This window comes from Rhinopithecus roxellana, chromosome 3, assembly GCF_007565055.1.
Source record: "Rhinopithecus roxellana isolate Shanxi Qingling chromosome 3, ASM756505v1, whole genome shotgun sequence".
Classification (NCBI taxonomy): Eukaryota; Metazoa; Chordata; class Mammalia; order Primates; family Cercopithecidae; genus Rhinopithecus; species Rhinopithecus roxellana.
Genome location: NC_044551.1, coordinates 129,380,538 through 129,392,447, shown reverse-complemented (window position 1 = coordinate 129,392,447; position 11,910 = coordinate 129,380,538). Strand labels below are relative to the sequence as shown.

Here is an 11,910-nt window from a genome sequence, read left to right as displayed (position 1 = left end):
CGTCAAACTCATTCTCTGTCCAGTTTTTTCCCTCGCTGGAGAGGAGTTGTGATCCTTCAGGGGAGAGGAGGCATTCTGGTTTTTGGAATTTTTATCCTTTTTCCACTGGTTTCTCCCCATCTTCACGGATTTATCTACCTTTGGTCTTTGATGTTGGTTACCTTTGGATGGGGTCTCTGAGTAGAAGTCCTTTTTGTTGATGCTGATACTTTTCCTTTCTGTTTATTAGCTTTCCTTCTAACAGTCAGGCCCCTCTGCTGCAGGTCTGCTAGAGTTTGCTGGAGTTCACTCCAGACCTGTTTGCCTGGGTATCACCAGCGGACCCTGCAAAACAACAAAGATTGCTGCCTCTGGAAGCTTTGTCCCAGAGGGGCACTCACCAGATGCCAGGCAGAGCTCTCCTGTATGAAGTGACTGTCGGCCCTTACTGGGAGGTGTCTCCCAGTTAGGATACATGGGGGTCAGGGACCCACTTGAGGAGGCAGTCTGTCCCTTATCATAACTCAAACACTGTGCTGGGATGTCCACTGCTCTCTTCAGAGCTGTCAGGCAGGGATGTTTAAGTCTGCTGAAGCTGTGCCCACCGCCACCCCTTCCCACAGATGCTCTGTCCCAGAGAGATGGGGCTTTTATCTATAAGTCCCTGGCTGAGACTGCTGCCTTTTTTTTTAAGAAATGCCCTGCCCAGAGAGGAGGAGTATAGAGAGGCAGTCTGAGCTGCCTTGCTGAGCTGCAGTGGGCTCTGCCCAGTCCGAACTTCCCTTCCCGGTGGCTTTGTTTACACTGTGAGGGTAAAACCACCTACTCTAGCCTCAGCAATGGCAGATATCTCTCTCCCCACCAAGCTTGAGTGTCCCAGTTCAAGCTCAGACTGCTGTGCTGGTAGTGAGAATTTCAAACCAGTGAATCTTAGCTTGCTGGGCTCCATAGGGGTAGCACCTGCCGAGCCAGACCACTTGGCTCCCTTGCTTCAGCCGTCTTTCCAGGGGAGTGAACGATTCTGTCTCACTAGCATTCCAGATGCCACTGGGGTATGAATAAAAACTCCTGCACCTAGTTCGGTGTCTGCTCAAATGGCCTCCTAGTTTTGTGCTTGAAACCCAGGGCCCTGGTAGCATAGCACCAGAGGGAATCTCCTGGTCTGCTGGTTAGGAAGATCATGGGAAAAGCACAGTATCTGGGCCAGAGTGTACTGTTCCTCCTAGTACAGTCTCTCACAGCTTCCCTTTGATAGGGGAGAGAATTCCCTGACCCCTTGCACTTCCAGGGTAAGGTGATGCTCCACCCTGCTTCAACTCGCCCTCTGTGGGCTGCACCCACTGTCCAACCAGTCCCAGTGAGATGAACTGGGTGGCTCAGTTTTAAATGCAGAAATCACCTGCCTTCTGTGTCGCTCTCGCTGGGAGCTGCAGACCAGAGCTGTTCCTATTCGGCCATCTTTTGGATGCCTTTTCATTCTTTCTCTTACTTTATTGGTCTGCAAGGACTTCCAAACTGTTGAATGTAAGTGGTGAGAGTGAGCATGCTTGTCTTGTGCTAGATTCTAGAGGAAAGGGTTCCAATTTTTCACCATTGAGCATAATGTTAGCTGTGAGTTTCTTGCATATCATCTTTACTGTGTTGAATTACTGTTATTCCATAGCTAGTTTGTTGAGTGTTTTTATCATGAAAGAACATCATGAAAAATTTTGTCAAATGACTTCCTTCATCTGACGACGTGATTATGTAATTTTCTGTCCCTCATTCTGTTAATGTAGTCTATCACATTTATTGGTTTGTGAGTGTTGAATCATCCTTCTATCCCAGGAGTAAGTCTCACTTCATCATGGTGAGTGATCCTTTTAATGTGTAGTTGAATTTTGTTTGCTGCTATTGTGTTGAGACTTTTGCACTGATGTTAACAAAGATATCGTCTGGTAGCTTTCTTTTCTTATGATGTCTTTGCCTGGCTTTGGTATCAGAACCATGCTGGCCTCATAAATAGGTCTGAAAATATTCCTTCCTCTTTAATTTTTTGTAAAAGTTTGTGGAGAATTGACATTAGTTATTCTTTAAACATTTGGTTAAATTCAGTAGTGAAGCCATCAGGTCTTGGGCTTTTTTTTTTTTTTTTTTTTTTTTTAAATGGGAGACTATGGATTTCTCATAACTCATTATTGGTTTGTTCAGATTTCCTATTTCTTTATGATTCAGTGTTTGGAGGTTGTATGTGTCTAGGAATTTAACCATTCTAAGTTATCTAATTTTTTGGCATATAATTGTTCTTATGATCCTTTGTATTTTTGTAGTATCAGTTATAATATCTCCTCTTTCATTTCTGGTTTCATTTATTTGAATATTTTCTCTTTTTCTCTTGGTTAGTCTAGCTTAAGGTTTGTAAATTTTGTCTTCTCAAAAAAAAAAAAAAAAACCCAACTTTCATTTGTGTTGATCTTTTGTATTATCTTTCTAAGTTCTATTTTATTTATTTCTGCTCTGGTATGCATTATTTCTTTCCTTTTCATAACATTGAGATTACTTTGTTCTTCTTTTTCTATTTCCTTGGGGCACAACATTGTTGTTGTTGTTTGTTTGTTTGCTACCTTTCTTCTTTTATGATATAGGCATTTATTGCTATGAAGTTTCCTCTTACAACTGCTTTTGCTGGATTCCATACATTTTCTCATGTTGTATTCCTATTTTTGTTTGTCTCAAGATGTTTTTAAATTTCTCTTTTAATTTCTTTGTTGATTGATTGGTTGTTCAGGAACATGTTGTTTCATTTCATATATTCATGAGTTTTCCTAGATTCCTTCTGCTATTCATTTATTCTTTTATTGTGATGAGAAAGATACTTGATATGGTTTTAATCTTAAATTTGCTAAGACTTGTCTTGTGGCCTAACATATTACCTATCCTGGAGAGTGTTCTGTGTGCACTTGAGAAAAATGTGTATTCTGTTGCTGTTGGATGGAATGTTCTGTATATGCCTGTTTGATCATTTAGTCTAAAGTGTTGTTCAAGTCCAATGTTTCCACATGTCCATTACTAAAAGTGTTGTACTGAAGTCTCATATTATTACTGTATTGCAATCTATATCCCTCTAAATAGTCTTAATATTTGTTTTATGTATTTAGGTGCTCCACTGTTGGGTGCATATGCATATATATTTATAATTGTCTAATCTTCTTGATGAAATCACCAGTTTATCATTACATAACATCCTTCTTTGTCTTTTTTTACAGTTTTTCACTTAAAGTTTATTTAGTCTGACATACATATGGATATTCCTAGAAAACAAAAATTCTTTTGGCAGCATGTAATTGGGTCATGGTTTTCTTTATCCATTTATTTGCTCTATGTCTTTTTATTGGAGAATCTAATCCATTTACATTCAAGGTAATTATTTATAGGTAAGGACTTATTATTACTGTAATTTTGTTAATTGTTTTCTGGTTGTTTTGTAGATATTTTGTTTCTTTTTTTCTCTCTTGCTGTCTTTGTTTGTGGCTTGATGGTTTTCTGTAGTAATATGTTTTGAATCTTTTTTTATTTTTGTTTTGTTTGTCTTCTATATATTTTTGCTTTTTGGTTACCATAAGGCTTACATACAACATCTTATAACAGTTTATTTCAAGATGACAACAACTTAAATTTGATTGCACACAACAACCTTACACTTTTACTCCCCCGTCGTTCCATCTTATGTTTTGGATGTCTGAATTTACAGCTCGATGAATTTTAAAGTTAATTTTCTCCCCTGGCTCTCCCTTTATGAGTACCTGGTTGTAAACTTAGTGCCAGATGTCTCCTGAGATACCTCAGATTTCACAGTAGAAAATTAGTCTAAGTGTTACTCCTTTGTTGTATTTCTTGAGACCCACTGATTTTTTTTTTCCTGCCCCTTTGACAAACATTTTATTGACTCAAATTAGCTATTCATGAAAGAAGCACTGCCCTGTCTATTTAGGGATCACCTCAGGAATTTTATATTCCAACACCAGGGCTATCTAAACAAGGAAGATAAGCAGTGAAACCCCGTCTCTACTAAAAAATACAAAAAACTAGCTGGACGAGGTGGCGGGCGCCTGTAGTCCCAGCTACTCGGGAGGCTGAGGCAGGAGAATGGCGTAAACCCGGGAGGCGGAGTTTGCAGTGAGCCGAGATCCGCCACCGCACTCCAACCTGGGCGACAGAGCGAGACTCCGCCTCAAAAAAAAAAAAAAAAAAAAAAAAAAAAAAAAAAAAAAAGAAATGTGTTTTTGGGAGGTAAGGCTGACTGCCCTGGTGAATTAGTCTTGGTTTTATGGTTTGAAACTACGCTCTGTTAGTGTTCTAACTAAGAAAGCAAAAACAGTTGGTGCAGAGACAAACTAGTAAAAGGAATCTTTCCGTATTTTCCCTTTGTAGCATTCAGAACTACTTCATAACACTAAAAAGTGCCCAAAAACATACTTACTTGGCTACATTATGCTAATATGCCTAAGTGGTCTCTTTTTACCAGTTTAATCTACATTAGCTATAAGTTCAAACAGAGTTCCTCATCTAAACCATAAAACAGAGAAAATAACTTAAGTGACCTTTTCCTCAATTTTCTCAAAGATGGTACATAACTAGGACCTCTCTAGCTTCAGATAAGAGACATTTGTTCATTACATAGTATGGATGTTGTAGTTATTAGGGCTTAATTATCTCAAAACTGGCTGAAAATGGTTGGTTGACATTCAAGTCTACCACTGGATATATAGGATATAAATTATTGCCAACAAAAGGATAAAGATCGAAAGTCTTCAGTAGTGAAAATAGTCAAACCATAATCAAACAAAAAATCAAGATAATGCTTTCTTCAACTCAAGTTTTTTTCTGTCTTAGACATGAAAGTTCATTTTGTTTTAAGATATAATTTATATACAATAAAATTCACTGTGTTTATGTGTACAACTCAATGAATTTTGACAAATTTATACACCAGATAACAATCACCAAAGTCAAGATACAGATTTATTTCCTCATGACCCTTTGTAGGAGTCAATCTGCCTTCTCCACTTCCAGACACTGGCAACCACTGATCAAATTTCTGTCCCATGGTTTTTTCTTTTCCAAATATCATATAAATTGAATCATTCAATATGTATTCTTCTGAGTCTGGCTTCTTTCTCTTAGCATAATGCTTCTTAGATTCATCCATGCTGTGGTGTGTATCTGTAGTTCTTTCCTTTTTATTGCTATATAGATATAACGATTTCTCTATTCACCTGATAGACATTTTGGGTTGTTTTCAACTTTAAGCATTTATGGATAAGATTGCTTAAACATTCAAATGCAGGTTTTTATGTGGACATAGGCTTTTAGTTCTCTAGGGTAAATACCTTCATGTAACCTTCACTTTATAGACTGCCAAACATTTCCCCAATGTGGAAATCCCACCAGCAATATATAAAGATTCAAGTTGGTTTCCATTCTGTTCAGCATTTGGCACTGTCAGATTTTTTTTTTTTTTTAATTTTGAGCCATTCCAATAGGTGTGTCAAGATATCTCATTTCTCTTTCGTGTTTTAATAATTAGGTTTATAAAATCAGTTATGAAAAACATCAAATAATTGAAGGTGTATCAGACATCAAAAAGATGTTTCTGCTGTTTTGTCATCATTGAGTCTTGGCTCTTCACCATGTTTTCCTGTCCATGTTGGACCACTGAACTATCATTAATCCTAAATTACAAGTATGCAGTACCCAAACATACATGGCTTCTGTGTGCACAGCAACCTGCTTTCTAGCTTGCTTGGGACCTCGCTATCATAGCATTTCTAATGGAATCGTTAGAAGAATTTTTGCTCCTTTTTTCACACAGTGAATCTGAGAAATATTTTGCTGATTACCTCTAAAACTGAAAGCTTGTAAATTATTTTCTGTAATCTTCCAAGCCACTCTCATGGAGAAAATTAGCTTTTGCCATAGTGAGAGGAGAATTACAGTTGTGGGAGCTACAGCACCAATTTTCTTTTCATCCTTGCTGAAGTTGGGCATCTTTCCTCTTGCCTTTATTTTGATTATTTGTTGGGCCTTGTGATCACTTGCTTTTGTTAGTCTTCCTCTTGCTGTTGCTAAATGTTAGGATGAATTAGGGACCTCATCCTTTTCATGTATTTGTAGTATGGGTGAATTTGAGCAAATGGGGCTCCAGTGCCTCTTCTCCAGCTTTGACTAGACCAAGAGCCTTCTCTGCTACACAAACATGGCAGGATCCCTCATAGATGTTCATTTGTACAAGTTTATTTGTTTTTGTTTTCTGCTGAGAATGACTTTGGCTTCCTTTTCTGCCTGGGTAATTCTTACTTCTTCTTCAAGATCAGACCAAATATTCCCTCCTCTATGATGTCAAATTCCCTAAGCCTTTTTTGTCATACCTGCTGAACCCTTTTCTTATTTTATTTTAAGTCCTATTACATTGCTCTGTGATAATCTATTCACATTTCTCTATCCTTCCTAGACTCTGAACTCCTCCCAGTCAAGAAGCACATGCTGATTGTTACCGACTTATCATAAAGTACACAATAAATACTTTTGACTAACTTTACATTGGCAATGTAGCTACATTTAAATGCAGAGGCTTTTTTTTTTAACTTCAAAAAGGAATGATAGAAGGATTTGCTAAACAAAAAAGTTTGTTTAGTAAAAGCCATTTATGTATTAATATATTTAGGCAAAGTGGTAGTCATAACATTTGATTGATCTCAGTATTGGATTCCTCTCACCCTCACCTAATCAGTGTGATAATAAACCACATGTTATGGGAAAGAAAAGTCAAAGAATTAAAATAATTCTGTGACTCTTGTCTCCATTGTTAAACTGTGATATGTGTATAAGTAATTGCTTTAATCATGTCAGTAAAATATTAGGGCTGTGGGATTAAACAATTGTTTTGTATAAGTATGTCCCATGCAATATTTGAGACATTCTTATAATAATAAAAAAGTTTGTTGTTTGTCTTAAGTTCAAGTTTAACTACATGCCCCTTCTTTTATATGACAACCGTAGCCGAAGGGAAACTCCGCACTTTACAAAGTGGTAAGGACTAATAGAGAATGCAGATGGTGCTCTTGGAAGTCAGTTCAGAAATGTATAGTGAACAATGTGAGGCCATGATTCCTTAGACTGGTCAGTATACATCAAATCAGCAGCATGATTATCTTTGCCAGGGTAGAGTGCAAGATGAGAAAGTGAACTGAGATCAGAAAGAGAAGTGGGAGTGGTGAAGTCACTGACCATATGGTCATTTGGGTTAAAGATGGCAGCATTTAAAGGTCTGTAACTACGGTAGATTAAAAATGGCCACAAATTCTTTGCTACTATTTTTAGTAGAGGTCTATTGCCTTCCCTTTGAATGTAGATGGGCTCTGTAACTGCTTTGACCAATGGAATAATAGCAGAAGTGACACTGTGCCAGCTTTCTGAGCCCAGGCCCTAAACATCTGTAGGTTTTCACTTTCTGTTTCTTAGAACGGTATTTTTCAGATATCTGAGCCTCTATATAAGAAGTCCAGTTTTCCTGAGAATGCCATACTGGAGTAGCCACATGTAGGCACTTTGGGTTGACAGATCCAGCTAAGCCCAGACTTCCTGCTGTCACCATCAAGTGACATGAGAGAGAAGCTGTTGTGGACCATTCAGACCCACCTAAGAGTTGAATACCCCCAAGTGAGCTCCTTCAAGCCATGTAGAGAAAAAAAACCCACCCAGCTGAGCCTGATGCTTCTCTGAATTTCTGATCCATGACATCTGGAGATATAATAAAATGCTTGTCTGTTTAAGCTGCCAAGTTTTGTATGGCTTTGTAACATAGTAATAGGTAACCAGAAAGTGAATATAAACAGAAGGTTCCCTGACCACATGGTGACTTAAGAAAGAAGTACTTGCCATCATTTTAGTATGTAAACTTCTCCATTTGCTTGTTTGCCAAGAAAATCTTGCTTCGAAAGAAATCTTACCCAGAATGCAATACATAATAGAGCTCAAAGTCACGCTGCCTGAGCTGAAGCATAGCTAGGAGTCCAGAGTCACATCTTCTCTATCCTCTTGTCCTGAGCTCCCCAGATGCCAGGAGATGTTCTGTAGCCCAGCTGAGAAAGATTGTGGGGTATGTCTGAGACCTAACCTAAGAGGCAGGGGAACCACAGTAAGATGTGCAAACCTGGGACTAGATGCAGAGAATGTTACCATGGCAAGCACAGCCAAACTGTCAGCATCAGATAAAGCCCTGCTTAAATGTGCAGAGGAGATCAAGAAGTCAGGGTGAAAGCACCAACAGCTGAATGTGCTGTAACAAAGAAACTTTCTGAAGGTAGAGGGGAACCCTGAGAGAATGCAGCGATAACCTGAGAACCCCCACGGGGAGTGTCATCAAGAATCCCAAAGGATAATGATGCAAGAAGAGGACTCTGACCTAAGCCACCCAGGGCCAAAAGACTATACTAATTCCTTTGTGAGGAAAGATGAAATAAGACCACACCTGTGTAATATATGCTGGAATTACTGATATTTATCTAACTTAATTGCCAAGTAAATCTGTTTCTAGTTTCACTCTGGCTCTTCTCAAATTAAGTCTTTTGTTTTCTGAATATTACACATAAGATCTCTGTATAGATAATGTTGAATGGAATGTTGAACTGGGAATGAGTGGCCTCAAAAGATTATCTAGTTATGCTCTTGGTAACTAAAGAGAGACTAGGTTTGAGTGAGCAAGGCCTCTGTATAAAAGATACTAGTTAGATAACATACACTTAGGGAGAGATTTGTCCAGCTTGAACATAACTACACACATTTGACATTTCAGAAAACTACTGGTTAATTTAAAGCGAGGCACACCTACATTATAAAGGTGTCATCCTGGCCAGGTGTGGTGGCTCATGCCTGTAATCCTAGCACTTTAGGAGGCTAAGGCAGGTGGATCACTTGAGCCCAGGAGTTCGAGACCAGCCTGGGCAACATGGTGAAACTGTGTCTCTACCAAAAATACAAAAAAAAAAAAAAAAAAAAAAAAAAATTAGCTGTATGTGGTGGTGCACACCTGTAATCCCAACTACTAGGGAGGCTGAGGCAGGAGAAGCGCTTGAGCCTGGGAGAGAAAGGTTGCAGGGAGCTGAGATCGTGCCACTGCACTCAAGCCTGGGCAGCAGAGTGAGACTCCATCTCAAAAAAAAAAAAAACAAAACAAAAAGAAAACTAATGGTGTCATCCTATTTTAGAATTAAAACCTAGCATATTTTGTTCTGTATATACTTGAAAAATAATTTTATCTAATGAATATGTATGATGATCGTAATAATTATTTAGTCATATTACATGAACCTTCTTCCAAGGAAGTGCAAAGCTTTTAAACAAGCCCCTTCTAAAAACTGTCACATCCTACTGCATGCAGCAACAATCAGAGAAGCCCTGACTTGGCATTTTAGTATATTAATAGGCTGAGTGAATTCCTAGCTTAACTGAGGTGGGCCCCTTGGAAGATCTTATGGGTGTTTTATTAGGAAACAAACCAAACATATAAAGGTTTGGTAATATCTGCACCCTGATATTATTCTCAATATACATCCACAGTCTACAAAGCTAAAGCTCCTTCAGAATCAATAATGCTGCATGCTGGAAAGCAGATCAGCACATAGCTCAAATTTATTCCCAATCCATAATGCTGACCACATAACAACAGAAAAACAGCCATGATAATGCTATCATGGCACGGTCAGTTGTTGTAACAATAGCTCAATGGCTTGATAGCCTCAGCAGTAAAATACCTAGGCATCCAAACTTAATAAAAAATCACAGCAATTTTTAGGGAGAGCAGCAAAAACATATTTGTGACCATAAGACACTGATTCATTTTCTTGCCTGTTAACCTTCCTACTGGAGCAATTGCTCTCCTGGCTGGATTGTTGGATGATGAAGTGATCAATTTCTGGACACCCAGCAAGTTGCTATATATTTGAAACTCTCCAGTGCTGGAGTAGGCAATTATTTTCACTTCCAGCTCAGCTTGGTATGTGTAACTGAACTCAAAGAACTTTCTATGGGAAGTGAGTGCTTTTGCCAATGTATTGGCATACACATTTCAGAGATAATGGTAATAGCTCCACAAGTTTTCAGGAACTGTGTTTCTGGACTGATTAATTTTATTCTTGCTCCCACAGCTTTTGGTTCCAGAGGGCCATAGTCTTCATATACTTCAGCACTTCATGAAGACTTTCTTGGTACTGTTCAAAGTAAGATTTAACAAGTTTCTGTGTTGCATACATCTTTACACCTTCATTGCTTGTTTTCCCAGGCATGCTATCATACCCAAGGCCACATGGTGAGATGGAAAGACACTGTATATGAAGTCAAGGGACCAAGGTTTCAAATTCTCAATGTCCCTCTTGCATGATGGGCAACTGACATATCACTCTGCACTTTGCTTCTTGATTTCTTTGTTGAGTGACAGTAAAATGGTTGAGTCTGTTCCCAGCTGTCAGACTGCCAGGGATATCCAGTAGTTTGGTTTTCTCTTCTGGAAAATGACATTAGTAGTTAATGCTACAGTGTTTACTTTGTGCCGGGCCATTTCCTAAGTACTTTACATATATGTTTACTCTTTTAAGTCTCATGACAACCCTATGAGGTAGTGTGTTAGTACATTTTGCATTGCTATAAAGGAATACCTAAGACTGGGTAATTTATAAAGAAAAGACATTTATTTGGCTCATGGTTCTGAAGTCTGTAGAAGCATGGCACCAGCATCTGCTTGACTTCTTATGAGGCCTCAGTAAGCTTATAATTATGGCAGAAGGTGAAGGGGAAGCAGGCATGTCACATGGCAAGAGGGGGAGCAAGAGAGATGTCAGGCTCTGTTAAACAACTAACTCTCATGTGAACTAACAGAGTGAGAAATCACTCATTACTTCAAGGACAGCACCAAGACATTCACAAGGAATCTGCCTCCATGACCAAAACACCTCCCACCAAGCTCCACCTCCAACATTGGGGATCACATTTCAACATGAGACTGGGAGCGGATGCACATCCAAACCATATCAGGTGAATGCTATTATTCCCATTTTGCAGATGATGAAAATGAAACACAGAAAAATAAAGAAACGTGTCCAAGCTTGTACAGTTGATAAGAAACAACTTTGAACCCAGGGATTTGAACCCAGGCAACCTGCTCCATAGTCTGTGCTACACTACCTTCCCCATGGATTGTTATATAAGTTAGTTGTACTATCAATGAAATGTGTATAGTAAGACCAATCCTACAGAGTTCACAGGCGTACTCTGTGTATCACAGTCACAATAGATATGAAAACAATGTGAAATGAGCTGAAAGTGCTTTAGAAACCATAATGTATTGTCACCTTCTCTTCAAAGTTACCAGTAAGCAACCTCACCTTCGGGTTCCAGAACTTCCAGATAGTATTAGGTGATAGAACACTGAATCACTATTTAGTTATTTGAGAAAGTCCATGCCAAGTGCTCCAAAGTGAGTGTCTGCTGTGCAAGTCAGGTGTCTGAACCTGGAAAAAGGCCAGATAAAAGTTCCATCAGTGAGCAGTAAGAAGTCCAGGGCCAGTCGGGTGGTTTTTAATTAATGATACCAATGAGGAGCCTAGTTAGATATGAAGAGGTGTCAACACCTTTCCTCACTACTAGGCATAGCAGAGATCCCGAAAGGAAGTAGTGAGGAAAGGTGTTGACACCTCTTCATATCTAACCAGGCTCCTCATAGCAGAGATTCTGTTGAATCCCTGTGTTCCCCTGCTGGGAAAAAAAAAAATGTTTCTGGAGCTTTCAAATTTCATGCCGTGGTGAAACATGAGGGCTCTGCAGTAACTACTCCTCCTAAGAAAGTTACAGCATTCAAAGGCGCTGAGGCTGAGGACAGCTCATTAGAAAGGCTGTGGC

The 11,910-nt window shown here is 39.0% G+C and overlaps 1 long non-coding RNA gene across 1 annotated transcript in view; it reads left to right on the top strand.

The window, feature by feature from the left end:
• Positions 1-261: 261 nt before the first annotated feature.
• Positions 262-11,910, top strand: part of LOC115896405 — a 76,927-nt gene continuing 65,278 nt past the window's right edge. The window contains exons 1-2 of the long non-coding RNA XR_004056263.1: positions 262-410; positions 10,164-10,235. This is a non-coding gene — a long non-coding RNA (uncharacterized LOC115896405). The remainder of the gene's footprint in view (positions 411-10,163; positions 10,236-11,910) is intronic.